A 17,278-nucleotide genomic window follows, 5' to 3' on the forward strand; every position below is an offset into this window, starting at 1 on the left:
GCTGAGGCCATGATGCTACTGTGACTATTAAACCAGACTGTGCATTTGAAATTCTCCATATGGTACTTGCATGTCCCAAATGTTCCAGTTGGTGATTATTAGCATTATTGTTGTTGTCAAGAGGTTCAAGTTGCATAGGTATAAGGTTCCCATTGGCCCAGAGAACCAGGCTGTGGATAGCCACCCAAGACCATGCACATTGCATTTCAGTTCAGCTTCTTCACATGGAAGAGGCAGAGAAGGCCAGGTAAGGGTGCAGAGGGAGCTAGTGCAACTTACACAGTGGAAGTGGTGTGTGTGGGAATCCAAATGGGCTCTCTCTAACATTGTGGGCTTACAGCAATCATCCCAGAGATGAGACGAAACAAGAGGGTGAGTGATGATGCCTAAGTATGAACTCTTACTGAGCCAAGAACGGCCGTGGAAGGCCTAGCCCATCACAGCTGGAAAGAGACTGATGGAACTCCAAGGGAGATAACATCCAATGCCTGAACCAATTGCCAAGGTAAGTCGTTAGTTAGGGCCACAGAAAGTGCCAGAATCCAGGAATCTCACTTCCTTGTTTTATGGTCCATACCTAGAAAACGTTGCTTGTTCTCTTATGAATCCTGGTTGCATGATAAAAACCACATGGAAAACATTGGAAATATGAAGATGCTGGATTCCTTGGCAGAGTATCTGTGTTTACTGTTTCCTAGACTCCCATTTCTACTCCCAAACTCTATTCTCCACCCTTCAAAATCTGCTTTTTTATTTATTTTTTGTCAGTGATGGAGATTGAATCTAGGGCCTTGCATATACCAGGCTCTACTATTGCTCTGTATCACCAACCCCAAAATCTGGCCCTGTACATATTTCTTCTGTGAGGCCTTTTCATGGTGATAGTAACATAAATATTAATCACAGCAGTGGCCAATATTGTGAGGGCTGACGAGGCACTGGTCACTGTGCTGAACGCTTTGCATGGACTGTCCCATTCTATTCCAGTCCTAACATCTCCAAATCAAACCTGTCTTGTTTTGGTCAACTTGACACAAGATAGAGTCTTCTGGGAAGAAGAAACCTCAACTGAGAAAATGCTCCCATCAGATTGGCCTGTGGGTAAGCCTGTAGAGCGTTTTCCTGATTGGTGATTGACATGGTGCTATCCCTGGACAGGTAATTCTTGTGTGTGTGTGGGGGGGGGGTATAAAAAAGCAAGGTGAGACAGGTGGTGGTGGCAGCGGCGCAGATCTTTAATCCCACACTTGAGAGGCAGAGGCAGGCAGATATTTGTGAGTTCAAGGCCAGCATGGTCTACAGAGCAAGAGCCAGGAAAGGTGCAAAGCTATATAGAAAGACCCTGTCTCGAAAAACCAAAGGGGGGAAAAAACCAAGGTGAACAAGCCAGGAGAAGCAAGCATTTCTCCAATTCCTGCCTCCAGGTTCCTGCCCTGACTTCCTTCCATGATGGACTACAACTGTAAGCTGAAATAACCCATTTCTTCCCAAGGTTGCCTTTGGTCATGGCCTTTATCACAGAAACAGAAAACCAACAGGACAACATGTAATGGGAAATCATGATGGAGCCATGGCGAAGATTTTGTCTAAAGTTATAACATTTGAATGGCGAATCTTGAACACAAAGCTCTCAGCAGGCTGAATCCACTCTTGACCCCGAATCTATATAACAACCATGTTAATTTGGGCAAATTGGACTCTGGTTTGCATGTCAATGTCTTCTTTATGTTCATTTCCCATTTCTCATGCACATGAGTGCATGTGGGATGTGTGTGTATGTGTGTGTGTGTGTGTGTGTGTGTGTGTGTGTGTGTGTGTGTTGGCCTTAGAATGATATCAGGAATCATCCTCCATCACTCTTCTCCTTACTTAGTGAGGCAGGGTCCCTCAGTCAAACCCAGAACTTCCTGATATGGCTAATCTCCCTAGCCAGATTGCTCTGTGGGTCCTCTGCCTTCCAAGGCTGGAATTACAGGGGTTGCTATGCTCACCAGGCATTTCACCTGGGTTTCTGGGGGTCCAAACTCTGGTCCTCATCTCGCCAGCTCCTCAATCTCTTCTTGGAAATCGTATCTGTCCTGTTTAACTATTCTGTGGCCTGTCAACTTAGAAAGCTGTCTTCCACACCGGGGGTAGGAGTTTCTACCTTTTTTAAAGCACAGTAAGTTTGGAGATTCCCAGGATGTAGGCAAAGGGACAAGAAGAACCAAGGGTGTAGGGGGGTACTCATGGAGGCATCTCTAAGACTCCAATTTATCTATTAGGCATTTTGGGGGGATCACAAAATAGGAAGATTGTATCATCATGGGATGAAAAGTTTAATTCTATGTCTTTTTAAAAAAATTTTAAGATAAGAGTCTCAGGTAGCTCAGGCTGGCTCTGAACTTGCTATGTATCTGAGGCTGGTATTGAACTGATGAATCCTCTGCCTTTCCACCTTTGAAGTGCTATGATTATAGATGTGTAGCACCATGTCTAGCTTCTAATCCCTTTCTCATAGATGGGGAAATAGAGGTCTTAGAAAATTAAGTGACCTGTTATTATAGTTCGAGTCAGGGATAAGATGGGAGCTGGGCAAACAAGGATAAACTTGCTGTTGCTGTGTATTATTCTCTCAATACATGCCACAGTTTGCACACAGATGATCTGTAACCAGCAGGGAATGGTGGCACACCTGTCATCTCAGCACTGGGGAGGCAGATACAGGAGCATCTCGTTAAACTCAGCTTGGACTGCATAGCAAATCCAGTGTGCATGTGTCTTCAGTCCATGTGATGAGGTGGATATTTGTCCCCATTTGGCTGACTGAGGAGCAGAGTGAAGTCCTGATGGGTGATGGTACGATTTGTTCTGGTGAACATCTAGAAAGCAGCAGGGACACTTACAGAACCCACACCAGATTGCCCAACTCTGGTCCACTGCATAATCTTTCTAGATGCATTTTGAAGTTACTTCATGGTAGGTGCCTCACAGCAGCTCTCTGTGGCTGATTGTAGAGCCCCATTTTCAAATCAAAGACACTTAGAGAGTAGCAACTTCTTCTATAATTGCTTAGTTCCTTGGTGCTAGGAGTTCAACTGGACACAAATCCACTGGACTTTAGATCTTGAACTCTTATTGAGAATAAAGTGCTGTGCTGAATCACCTTGACCCTAAAATAGATAATGCTTGGGACCTTGTTAGACCCCACAAATTTACCTCATTTTCTTTGACTTGTAGTGGTAGAAGGGATGTAATTCCTGACTATTTATTACTCTTCTCCTCACTGCTAGTGGCATTCTTTGCTGGCATCACATCTCCAAAGTAGTATGGACACATCTCAGTAAATAAATGTCCCTTTCTATCTCTGATAAGTCCAAAAGTAGATGAATCAGTAACTCCCACTGACCAAGGACATACTCCCTGAAAGTGCAAGCCAGCAAGCCAGCTCAATCACAGGTAGGCAAGATACAGGCTTAGGAAGAGGACCAGTCCCAACAGTGTTTGCCATGCAATCTTCTTCAAGGACTCAAGAGCTAGGCTTAGCTCAAGAGGCCAAGGGAGGAGGTTTGCTGTGTGTTCAAGATGAGCCTGGGCTACACAGGGATTCCAGGTCAGCCTGGGTTACACAGAAAGATCTGCCTGACAGTGGTGGTACATGCCTTTAGTCCCAGCTGGCAGCGGCAGGTAGATCTCTGAGTTTGAGGTCAGTCTGGTCGAAAAAGTGAAACCCTTTCTCAAAAAACAAACAAACACAAACAAACCAACCAAGAACCTATCTCCAAAAACAAAAGACTGAGGATATTGCTCATTGGGAGAGCATGGTGAAGGCCCTGTATTTCACCAACAGTATTGTGAAGAACACTCCCTGTCCTGGGATTATAGAAGGAGCCCCCAAGAATGATGAACATGTGGAGTGCTCTCACTATCTCCTGTGCGTTACTCTACAAAGCTCCCAGACCTTCTCAACACAGCTTCGCCAACTGTTCGAGCATTCTGCTGATGACATGGGGACAGGGAAGGCAGGTGAGTAGAAGGACATGGTGCTTACGACAAAGGGAGAACTTGGAGAGGCGTGTGGAGCTAGTCTCAAAGCAAGGGTGGTCAGAGCCTCCTCAGCTGCAGTGTCCAAGTCATTCACCCCTGCAGCTCTTCCGGGAGTAAAATCCAAGTGACTGCGTTTCCTTCTATGAGGACATAAAGGTATTGAAAGAATCAATAACAAAGCAAAGACCAGGGAAAGGAAATGTCTCTCTACCTTTTCGTTTTCTAAAACTCTGGTCTTCTCTGTTTGGGTTTTGTTTGGTTGGTTGTTTTGTTTTGTTTTGTTTCCATCTTTCAAAGTGTTTTTTTTTTGGGGGGGGGCAGGGTTGTTTGTTTATTTTTGTTTCCTCTTTCTCAGTGTCCTTAGTCTGAGGCACCTTTCTCCCTTCTCTGTTCATTGAAGTCTGGCTTCCTCGTCCACAATCTCCAAGCGTCTCTTCAAGCGGTCTTCTCCAGCCCCTTTAATTGGAGCAGTCCCTGCAGGCTCTCAGACCGCCTTTACCCCTCTTCGCCTGGGCTCTCTCCATCAGCTGCCTTCCTGAGTCAATGCTGTACCCCATTCCGTGTGGCTGCCCACAATCAGTGCAGCTGGGATGTCGAAGGAGTTCCTGGAAAGGGAATGCTAACCAGACCTTGTTCGAGAGCACAGCAAACCATGCAGACGGAAGGGGGAAGTCTGTTCTCACTGCAGCGCGGGACAAGGACGCTTGAGCTTCTGAAATTCCCCCAGTGGGTGACTCCAGTGACCTGACAGGCTGGGGACAGCCATGCATGGCACAGCCCCTCCACGATTCCCTCTTCAGTCGAGCTGTTTGAGACTTTTCCAAAGCATGCAGAGGAGGAAGCACATAGACACAAAAGCACTGGCCCAGTCCATCACTGTCTGGGTGAAATGTGCTCTTGGGGAAAAAAGTGAGTGTGCACAGGCAGACACGGGGCAATACATGTGGCGGAAGAGCCCTTTATTTTTAAGTGATGCAAAAGAGCTCAGTCCGTCCTTTCTGTGACCCATATTTTATGCAAGAGTTCTTTTGTTTTGTTTGTATCTTTGAGTATGTGTTTGTTTATTTTTAAACGGGAGCAGAGGCTGACCTCAACCTCACTGCAGAACTGATCCTCCTTCAACTCCTGATCCTCCTGCACCCACTTTCTCAGTGCTTGGATTACAGGTATGCACAACCATGCCCCAGCCTTGCAGAAGGCTCATTACGTTTATTTTTATTCTGCACTGGGGAAAAGAGAAAGGCAAGACGCAAAGCTACTCAATGCTCAATACTCAGCTGTGGCTTGAAATCTGAGGGACTTGACTGGAGTTCTTTGAAGACATTCTCCACCCCTGGCTGGGGAACATAGCTAAGGAGGCAGTCAGGCTATAAAAAAGCCCATGAAAACCCAAGAAAGAAAAATAAGGGCTCAGAGAGATGGCCAGCAATTAAAAAATCACTTGCTGCTCTTTCTGAAGAATGAGTTCAGGTGTTCACAACCACCAGCCAGTCACTCCAGCTCCTCGCGATTTGATGCCCTCTCCTGACATCTGAAGGTACCTGCACGCTCACTTGCACACGCTTGTGGGTATACACACGGAAAGAAAGAAAGAAAGAAAGAAAGAAAGAAAGAAAGAAAGAAAGGAAGGAAGGAAGGAAGGAAGGAAGGAAGGAAGGAAAGAAGGAAGGAAGGAAGGAAGGAAGGAAGGAAGGAAGGAAGGAAGGAAGGAAGGAATGAAGGAAGAAAGGAAGGAAGAAAGGAAGAAAGAAAGAAAGAAAGAAAATAAATATAATTTTCAAAGAAAATGAAAAATTAGCACAGTAGAGAAAGCTTGCTGAAAGAGGAAGGCCCCAGGCCTGGCATCACAAGATGACACACTTCTCATAACGACCAGGATGCACTGGTTCTCATCCTTAAACGTGGGCTTAAACAGATTCATCTCAGAGAAACAATTCATACTATGGGACCTCAGAAGACAATCTCCCTCCTTCCTCCTAAGTGGGACTGACTTCATTCTGCTCACTGTCTTCATTAATCTTCAAAGAATTATCCTTAAGAGAAACATCTTGTTCATTTAAAATAAGACTCTAGGGCTGGTAGTGCAGTTCAGTGTCAGACTGGCTGTGTGAGGGCCTGGGTTCCATCCTCAACACTGCAAAACAGATAAGTTAAAGTAATGATAAAAACAGCCCAACATCCACCCAAGTCCTCCCCACCCCAGGCTTACTGTTCTACAAAATTCTGAGCCGGGCCCCTTAATGGCTGGGGGGCGCTCAAGAAACAGGCGGTTCACGTGAGCCCTACTCTGTCTCTATCTGACATGGCAAGCATGGGGGAAGGGGCGAGGCAGGGGGAGAGGAGATGGGAGTTTTCTAATGATCTTCTTTAGTTAATAGGCACAAGTTGTTAGCTTGATCTGAGAAGGCCTCTTTCCCCGTGTGCCAATTCCACCCCCTCTTTTTTGTAATGGGTTTCGTTCCCACAGCTAATGTACTGCGTAATGAGGCCGGAGGGAAGCAGAATGCTCTGGGGTAACGATACGGAGCCTCCTGGGCCCTGACAAAGGACAGAGTGAGCCTGGCTGGATGGTCTCAATGACAGGGTCCAGGCTCCTTTCAGCCTCCTGCCAGGGCTTATGTGAGGCACAGTGTCACAGTTGGGCCCTGGTGTAAACCCTAAGGGGTCCGGTGCAGGACAAGCCTCTTCCACGCCAAGTTAATTTCTTTTTCTAAGCTCCGATCCAACCTTTCTCCATCTTCCTCTTGGTCCTCCAGCTGGTGGTTCAGAGGCCCTTTGCCGTCAGGATGGGGTACACTGCCCCACTGTGTAAAAAAAAAAAAGTACCCCTGACCATTCTGCCCACATTACCAGGCTTCCAAGGGAAACATGAGAGCACACACTTTGGATGGGCAAATATCCAGTAGTCAGGGTAGCCCCAGTAAGGAGACCTCATCTTCTCCATCACTTCCGAGGGCTCCCTCCTGCATAGCACTTCACTCAGGAGAATGCCAACATCATCTGTGCGTTCTTTACGCCATCAGACCCATGCCTCTTGGTTGCCCTGTTCCTCACCCCAGCCTTCCACCATGTACACTGAGTTGAACTGATTTCATCAGCAGTGCTCACTGCTGAGGCAGGAGGTTTGAGAATTCGAGGCAACATAGTGAAACTGTCTCCAAACAAACAAGCAAACAGAACCAAAAGGATTAACAAGTGGAGAACTTCAGTGAGAGGTAGTTCACACTGACTGATTGGGGGGTAGCTGGTGGGAAGGTCCTAGTAGATGAGTATGATGATTATTTGCTTATTTATTTATCTGTAGTGCTGAGGGTGGAACCTGTGTCCTCTGCAGTTTACTACCTATGATTCAGTCTTCCTAGCACTTTATTGCAGTGCTTTATAAAATACAGAAATGTCATCTGGAACTTTCAGATGAGGAGCCTGGGTTTCTCGGGGTAAGGTTACAAGGTAACACAGTCAGTGCATGGTAGAAAAAGCTCCCCCTACCAGGAGTTTTCCTACTGCCCTACAGGTCTGTAAGAATCCACCAGTGCTAGAGAAAGGAGTGGAAATGGCAGTGGTAAAGAACAGGAGAAATAACAAAAGGCTTGTTTGCTGATTTCACAAACCTGTAACCTGAGGTAACTGGAAGTTTGAACAAGCTAAAATGTCAAATAAATAAAATGGCTGCGCTTTTACTGAGTAGACAGTAAATGTGTGCTTATTGGTAAGGAACACTGGTTTGGTCTTCTTTTACCCCAACTGTGTTACACATGTGTTTCCCATGGGAATTCTATGAATTGGATGTCGTCCCTGTCCTCACAGGTCTCCTAAACAAACAATACTACCGAGAAGTACAAATGTTCCTAAGGCCAACTTAAAAAAAAAAACAACAACAACAACAACAAAGCCCTGGCAGCAGTGGCGCAGGCCTTTAATCCCACCACTAGGGAGACAGAGCTAGGCAGATCTCTGTGAGTTCAAGGCCAGCCTGGTCTATAGAGTGAGATCCAGGACAGACACCAAAACTACACAGAGAAACTTTGTCTGGCAAAACAAAACAAAACCAAAAAAATCTGATGATCCCACATAGGTTAGTGAAGAAGGGAGAGAAGGACATTCTCCCACTCCTCTGAGGCTGATAATGGGTTCCAACTTGGGCATCTGGAGATAACAGTCACAGACTGTCCAAAGCCGCATGGCTCTGTATGGGTCTCATTTCTCACATTCTCAGACAAGTCACCAGTTGTCTTAAGGAACTTGTCTTGTCTCGGATACTCCAGTCTGCTTCCTCACAGTTGGCCTTACCCTGAGAGGTGGCCTTGGGGTTGCTGGAAAGTTCTCTACTTAAGAGGCTCTTCTCACTGACTGTTTATTTCTCTGCATCTGGGAAGAAATGGCTCTCTAGGTACAATGGATACCACATTGCAGACCCAGTACCACCTTAAGGACTTTGTCCATGCATTTCTTTCTGCCCCCACGGTATTCACATGACTACCCCTCCCCATTCAGGTCTCTACTCAAGTGTGTTCTCCCTGGGGAGACAGTCCCCTTATCTGAAACAGCCACCTCCAATCCTGCTACTCCCTCACCCTGGTTTATTATCCTGGTTTTTTTTTTTTTAAATGTCTTATCACCACCTAACACTGTGGTATCTATTTCCTTGTCTGTTTATTGCCTCCACTGAAGGAAAGAACTTCATCTTTACTGAGCTCTACAGTTGCTAAGAAAGTGACACGATGTCATAGGCTGTGTGTTGTTCCATGGTGAATGAATGAGTGGATGAACATATACCCAGAATTCCCATTTCTTACCTCACTCACTATTAATAACCAAGGCAGACCAAAAAGTGAGTGTCCAAATGACCCTTTCCATTCACTATCCTTCACTTCAGGCACTGGTTCTAGATGTACTGACCGCTCCCTCTGGTTTATTTATGAGCGTAACAGTTCACATTTTTACCATCATTCATTGAAACAATACAACCTGGGTAATTAAGTGCCTGTAACGGGAAGGCACCTAGCATATGGCAATTGCTTGCTTAACATTTGTTCACCCACTGTCATGACAGTGTAATCCGAATTCACCAAGCTCCCCACAGCAGCCAGATGAGTCATCACCAGTACTGGCTGCGCAGTGCCAAGCTCTGGACTAGGAGTTTCACATAGGTTGTCTCGCTTCCTCTTAAGAGTCACAAAAGGTGGGCATTCTCATGTGCTACAAGGCCACAGTTAGTAATTTGGATCCTAATGCTGCTCTGAGTCAGTTTGACTCCAGACTCCACCTTTTGGCCCTAAAACCATATTGCTGCACTGGTAGAGACACGCCTTCCCACCTGCTCCCAGGTCAGGCCTGGTTTGTTAAACACACATGGGAAAAAAAAAAAAAAAAAAAAAAAAAGAATGAAGGACTAGCCTGAGATAACTTTCAGGTATTTTAGCATTCTGTGTTCTACAATTCCGTGTCTCCCCAGTATTGATGGTGTCTCCATTCCACCATTTACCATGACCTCTTTAAAAGGCCTTAATGGTGCCCTGTCCCTCCTTCACCCTTCCTACGTCCCTCTGAATAGGAAATCGTCCCTCTTTCCCTTTTATGCCAAGTGCCACCCAAAGGCCATACACCTCTGATAGGCACCCCCTCATCAGAAACCAACGACGTTCCTTGCACTTGGCCTCATCCTGTTCTTGGTTTCGCCCAGAGCTGCTGCCAAGACTTCCCACCTTGCAGGTCTGGCAAAGATAACTCCTTTATGCTGGGCCTTGGTTATCAGAAATGAAGCGAGAGAGTTTCCATTGATAACTCCATGTCAATCAAGCCCAGGCAGCCTCTCCATCAGTTATCTGAGTTAAGGACTCAACCAGTCTCCTGCCTCCAAAGCCTATGCTGGCGGCCACTAGTAAAGTGATCTTCCCACTTGGTTAGGAGAGAAGGTGCTGGCACACTGAGTTGTAAGTGCTGGAAACACTATGGAGCCTCACTGGTTGGGAGAACAGACAGAAGTTCACGATCCATTTAAAATGTTTGTGTGGGGAAAGCCGAGATGGGCCCCTGTTTCCCTTACCACTGATGCTTGCAGCAGCTGAGGAATCTGACCTTTCACAGAAGCTCAGCTTGGCGCCCGAATCTTCCAGCCTTTTCTTTCCATTGCCACAGCTGTTTTCAGAGGACAGCACAAATCCTGCTCTGTGAGAAGGGAGAGTTTCTGAATTTTTTCAACAGGTCTTGAGAGTTCTGCTCAACCTTGGGTTTGGAGCAAGTGTGAACTGTCTGTTTTCTCTTTCTCCAAGTCCAGGGTCATGGTGAGTTTCTCACAATTCCTTGTGAAAGGAAGAGGGGAATGCAGTACAGAGGTGGTCCTCGGCCTCTTCATGGTGCCTATCACACCTGACGGGCTAGTAGCCTTCCCTTAAGAAGAGGCTGGGATGATGAATCCACAAACAGATCCTCCCATCTACACACACACACACACACACACACACACACACACACTTCTGCCTTCAAAGCCAAGATCCTGTTGAACACTCAGGAAATAGTTATAGTTATTTTGGGAGAAGGCATCATTATGGAAGTAGTGGAGCATAAGCTGGATCATGTGATCCAAAGCATCTACCATGAGGGTTCTTGGTAGAATGATGAAGTTACAGAGAATCCTGTAAATTACATGGGAAACTAGAGGCTGGGTATGTGTGGTTTGCTAGGGCAATAAAGAGTAAGGACACCAGGATCTATGAAGTAGCTCAGCTGGTAAAGGCACTTGCTGCCAAGCCTGATGACCTGAGTTCGATCCCTACACTCTAATTAAATATGGAAACAGAGAACCAGCTCTGACTTGTTCTCTGACTTCCACCCGTGTGCACATATAAAGGCCTCACTCACCATACCTATAGGTCTCACCTACACTTTCCTCTTATCAAGTGACATCTGGCCAGATGGTGGTTCATGTCTTTAATCCCAGCACTATGGAGGCAGAGGCAGGCAGATCTCTGTGACATTTAGGCCAGCCTGGTATACAGAGCAAGTTTCAGAACAGTCAAGGCTACACAAAGAAACCCTGCTTCAAAAAACCAAACCAATTAAAAAAAAAGTGAAATCTGGTTTGGGCATCATGGCAGATTCTTTTAATCCCAGTACTTGGGAGGCAGAGGCAGGTGGATCTCTGTGAGTTCGAGGCCAGCCTGGTCTACATAACAATTTCCAGCACAGCCAGAACCATACAATGAGAACTTGTGTTAAAAATAAAAAGTCATCAAGCTTCATCAAAGGCTTCCTTTTTCAGGTAATCATGGAAATAGAAACCCAACTGCATTTTACCACTACTCCCATAGTCCTCCAATGTGTGGGCTCCCTAAACTGGACCACATTAACAGAGAAACACCCGCTGAAATCCCGCCACCCTCTCTAGCCACTGATTTCTCGGGAGCATCGATCCTCCACTTCTTGCAATATACTCAGAATCCTGGGAAAGCTGCTCTGATTGCCCCTGTGGTGAAGTGAACGTAGTGTGAAGTGAACGTATTGGCCTATCTCACCTGGTCACCCAGTGATTAAGCTACTAATTGTTAAACACTATAGTGTAATAAAATCACCCATTTTGTTTTATAGAATGCCTTTTCCTCAGCAGTCCAAAGTGCAATCTAAGTGTGATATTGCCCTATTAGCTTATTATACTTGAAGCCAAGGTGATCCTGTCTAAAATCTTAGCCAAAAATGCCTGCCCCACATCCTTCGCCCATCCCGGCTCTCCTCCCTTTGTTCATTTCACTGCAGTCTACTGATACACTAGTGGCCTTCTGCCTTTGGACCAATGGGACCATTCTCCATGACGAAGATTTAGAATAGCTAGTGTGTGCATCTTTATTTCCTGCTGGTTGTTGTGTGGCTTGACCTTACAGAAGCCAAAACATTCTGTGCAGATTATAATGATATAAACAAACATCTGTACAATGTAAGGATACCCTAAAAACCTAGAGGAGCCCTGTTCTGGGCAGTGAGCCAACCCCAGGAACCAGGTAATATGTAGGAGCTGCTCTTCTGCGAGCTGGATTCTGGGAGACCATAGTCGAGCAAGATGCTGCCCATGCTTGCTTATCAACAGGCATCATTGCTTAATGTATCCACTGCTTCTAAACACCCAAGAGGGATGTGAATTCCACACTGCTGAAGCAGCCGCAGCTGCTGTCGCTCGGCATCTGCCATGGAGGACCTGGCCCCATTTCAGGGAGGGTTCCCTGAGGCTGAAGATGACAGGGATCAAGAGGGCCAGCTGGGGCTGGAGGGAGAGGCACAGAGAGAAACTCCAGCAGAGACAGAACGGGAAGGAGTCTTCAAAAAGCAGGTCACCCTCCATGAAACTAGGAAGGATGAAGAATGAGAGGAGTGGGCTCAAACGCAGACTCAGATCATCCAGGATCAACTCCAGCAAGCCTCAAGTTCTCAAGGACACCCTCCTGCTACTGCTTTGGCCACCAGGGGGCTCCTGTATTCCAACAATACTGTGGAAAAGTGACACGTGTTTCCAGTGTTTTTCTCCACACAAACCTGTGCAATCAGCAGTCTCTGCCTGTGCGGGGGACCTGGAGATTCCATTTGGACTTGTGTGCCATGTGCCGGGTGAGAATAGACAGAAACCATCAGCATCTTCCCTCTGTTTCTCTTTCTTAAATGGAAAAGCTGCCTTTGTCTGTAACAATCCACAGCCAGGATCAGGCTAGGGAGAGGGAGAAGTCTCTAGCAAGCAAGACAGGCGACTGTACAGATAAAACCGTGTTTAGTTGGAGATGGCACGACCGCATCTTAGGTACACTACCCTGGTGGCGCTCTAAGAAAACAGTACGTGTCTGTTTGATACAAGGCTCCAGTTAATGTGGCACTTCTGTTCATTTCTAGCTATTTGTCCTTGGCCTAAGCCCCATATCTCACAAGTTTGTTTATCTCTTCCACAAAATGGAAGTGCTTTCAGCCCATACATTGCATATGAAAATCGGTAATGTCTTTCAAGGGGTTGGGTTGGCAAATGGCCAATGCTCACAGTTCTGTCATTCACTCAAATGTGACCTACAATGACACAAATGTGACCGGTGGTACCAATGCCAGTGCCGAACTGGGCATGCTCAGTCTGAGGACAAGAGGATGCTGTCATATCTGCCTCCAAACATCTGAAGGACTAATGCATAGAGGACAGATTTGAATATTTCAACCTTACCCCAAAGTAGAAATTAGTCTCCTGGGGGAAGCAGTGATCAAACTTGATGATCATGTGAGTGACCTAAGAAGAAAAATCTTCAAACATGCATGACGAGATAAGTTAGCTCACATCTCCAGTCCTGAAGGAAACGGTGAATGAACCATGTTAAGAGGTCTCTAGAAAGGACTCCTGCATTAGATGGACTTCCATGATGCTTCTGTGACAGAATGGGAGGAGGGTCAGATAGTGTCCCAAGCTCTCATGAAAAGCAGCTCTGGAAGGAAATTAGGGAAAGTGGGGTGTCTCAGAAATCAAGCATGGCAGCACAGTCTAGAGAAACTCAGATGTGTGTATCCTCGCCTCAGGGTTTTAGCTACAAACAACGATAATATTATCAGAGTTTGTTGAATATCCAAGATGCCTCGCTCAGGGCTTGGCTCACAGTGTTACTTCAACCGTGGTAAATTGCTCTTTATATTATGGGCAAGGAACCAGCTGAAATCAAAGGAACTGGAGAAATCCCCCCTCCTATAGGAAGGATGCACACTTCCGTGGAGTCCAAAGAGCAGCCTTGGGTATGTTTGCTCTGGGGGTGTAACTGAGAGGCTGTATCCCTGGTTATGTAAACTGAACTGGGAGCTGTCTGTACTGTATACACGGGGCTGGGTGTGGGTACAGATAGGCGAGGAGGACATGGGTGTGCTCAACATGAATCAAATGAGTAGTACAATGTCAGTTACCTTAAAAACAGAAGCCGACTGGACTAAGTTGTCCCATGTAGCTTTTCTTGGGAGCCTCAAGTGCTGTCTCTTCTCTTCCTGCCTTGTCCAGGTCCTTCCTTCAACCTGTATACACTCTTTCAGTGTAAGAAACTGCCCCTCCCTCCTTGAGAAGGATGGTGAAAATCGAGCCCCTCAGCCAAGGGCTCCTCTGCCTACCCACCTTCAAACACCCTCACATGCCTGACAATTGCATCGAAGGCTACCAGGAAAGGCAAATGGAAACTCTTAGAGACAGCTTTAAATCACCAGGTATGTGGTCAGACAGGTGGTAACCAGCCACTCTCCAGGATTTCTGAAGTCAGCCAAAGACATGTGTTAGCATTGGGGCAAGGAGCATCCACACTACCCACCAAAGCTCCCCTATGCTCAAGTCTGTTAGGGCACTGGCAATTCTGGTCGTCAGAGGGTCCACAATCGCCTTCTTCTGGGCTTTGAATGTAAGGCACTCACTACTTACCTGCAGGGATGTCTGCTCCTGTATCCACCAAGCTGATGCTTAAAAGCCAGTCTCTGCATACACTACCCCAAAATTTGGAGCACAGTAATTGTGTAATGTCCCACCAGAAGAGTGGAAAGCGACTATCATATATATTTATTATGTATACAGTGCACATATCCCTGGAGGCCAGAAGAGGGCACCAGATCTCATTACAAGATGGTTGAGAGCCACCATGTGGTTGCTGGGAATTGAACTCAGGACCTTTAGAAGAGCAAGCAGTGCTCTTAACCTCTAAGCCATCTCTCCAGCCCTGCGACTATCATATTTAAGTCATAGGGTCATAAATTGTTCTAGGGCTGTGTGGGGCTGCAGCAGACACCGGAAGGGACCAAGGCACCCATCCTGTTTGCACGAACTTCCTACAGTTTCCTCTCTACCCACCCTTCCTGATTCAGCCTGAAAAATCTGCAAACATGGTGGGCTTCAGACAACTTTCAGGCAAGACTCCAGTAAGTCCATTTATACTACACTGCAGAAGACATAATGTTAGCACATGTGTGGCATGGAGCATACATGCATGTGTATACTCATACTTTGAGGTCTTCCATTCCATTCTGTAATCATCTATTCCATTTTTAAATGTTGATTATGACCCGACTTTCACTCTACAACCAGAAGTTTAAAGACAGCATCCTTTGCCGCTGATCTTCCCCAACAATTCGAGCTGCTCTCCACTCCCTGTGAATGAGGGCCAACCGCTTTACCACAGTGAACAACGAATCCAGCTTCAGTTCGGTCAGCCACCTGAGCCACCGACACATCTGGCACCTGACCGCTGTGTATGCCGTTCCTCCCAGCCTGCACATCTGTGAAGTATCCCAGATACCAGTCCTCTGAAAGCTATTTTGTCTGCCCCAGCAGAACCAAACTCCATTATGCTCCCATAGTCTTCAGGAATTCTTTCTTTTTTAATGTAGTGCACAATGACTGCCTGGACCTTTCTTTTTCTTCCTTCCTTCCTTCCTTCCTTCCTTCCTTCCTCCCTCCCTCCCTCTCTCCCACCTTTTCTTCCTTCCTTCCTTTCTTTCTTGTGTGTGTGTGTATGTGTGTGTGTGTGTGTGTGTGTGTGTGTGTGTGTGTGTGTGTGTGTGTGTGTGTGTGTGTTGTTTGTTGTTTGTTTTGTTTTTTGAGACAGGATTTCTCTCTGTGTGGTCTTGGCTGTCCTGGATCTCACTCTGTAGACCAGGCTGGCCTCGAACTCACAGAGATCCACCTGCCTCTGCCTCTGCCTCTGCCTCTGCCTCCTGAGTGCTGGGATTAAAGGCATGCACCACCACTGCCCTGCTAAGGTCTGTTTTCTATGTCTGAATTTTTAGGGGAGGGAGAGGGAGGAAGGGAAGGAGGAGATGCAGGTGAACATGGAGGTCAAAGGTTGATTGATGTTGCTATCTTCCTCAATTCCTCTCCTCCATCCCACTTTTTAGGCAAGGACTGCACAGGAGTTTGTTGATTTGGTGAGCCTGGCTGGCCCGCAAGCTCCAGGGGTCCTCCTAGTGCTGTGTTACAATGCTGGTTTTTTACCAGGGCACTGAGGATCTGAACTCGGGTACTGACACTTCACACTTTACTAACTGCACCACCTCCCCAACAAATGAAATAAAGAATTCTTCTTCCCTTCTTCCTGCCTCAGTGATGCTCAGAACTCCTCACAGGAGAGAGGAAACTGCCAGTCTGGCTTGGCTTTGTTTTCTTTCAGACATGCAGTTTCATTGCCAGTGTCTTCAAACTTGTCCAAGGTACAGCACGGTTTATTGGTCTCACGGGAGACTGGAAAAAGCCAGCTGAGGTGGAGAAACCAAGACAGGGTGAGAACGGTGGGCTGTTCAAGCTGCCAAGGCAGGGTAGGCACTCATAGGAGGACATGAAGAAAATAATACTGCTCCCCAGGCTAACAGCAAAACCCTGCCACCAAACAAATGCCTGGTAGCCTGCTGCGGTCTCAGCTGGTGGGCAGCACACACCCCACTTCTAGCCATCCATGGAGTTTGATGAACAGTGGATTGCCTTGTCTATTTAAAAATCATAGCCAAGGGCTGGCAAGGTAGCTGGGAGGGTAAAGGCACTTGCTGCCAAGTCTGATGTCCTGAGTTCAAGACCCAGAACTCACAGGATGGAAAGAGTCTCCCCCAAATAAATAAATAAGCAAAATAAATAAATAAATAAACAAACAAGCAAGCAATGGCACATATATTATTATTCCATTTCATTATAGAGGTCAGGGCTTGGGAAGGCGGGGCACTTTAAGAGGGCAATGCAACAAACTTCTCACCCTACAGCTAGAGAAAAAGAGACCAAGGCAGGCCAGTAACTTGCCCATGGTCACGACACCTGATTAGCCACAGAGTACAGAGTTCTTTATGGCAAACCATGCTGGCCACACACAGAAGCACCCAGTGCCCCCATGTTCCCCAGGGTGCACGCTTCTAAGGGCCACACTCTGCCCAGCTTGCAAAGCCCCCTCAAGGAGGCAAAGCACTGCCTGCCTTGACTGCAGAGAGAGGCTTCCCAAGCCATCAGCCCTGCCCACAATGCTCTGCCACATGCCACATGCACTAATGGTCTCTTCGCAGTATTGTGGCCGTTACCAAGCGCCTAAGCTATTAACTCACTACCAGCAGGTGCCAAATTGCCTCTTCTTCTGCACAAGATGTTCATTTAAAACCAAATTACACGTAAATCCTCAAGTGCCTGCTTATTTCCTTCAGCCCTTAGCCTTCTGGCGCGGCCCCCACCCCTTTTGCACCTGGCTGCTGGGTGTCTCTGAGATGACACGTGGTATCTGTTGCGCAGTTGTGCAGTTGG

The sequence above is a fragment of the Onychomys torridus genome, chromosome 3, assembly GCF_903995425.1.
Source record: "Onychomys torridus chromosome 3, mOncTor1.1, whole genome shotgun sequence".
In the NCBI taxonomy this organism is placed as follows: domain Eukaryota; kingdom Metazoa; phylum Chordata; class Mammalia; order Rodentia; family Cricetidae; genus Onychomys; species Onychomys torridus.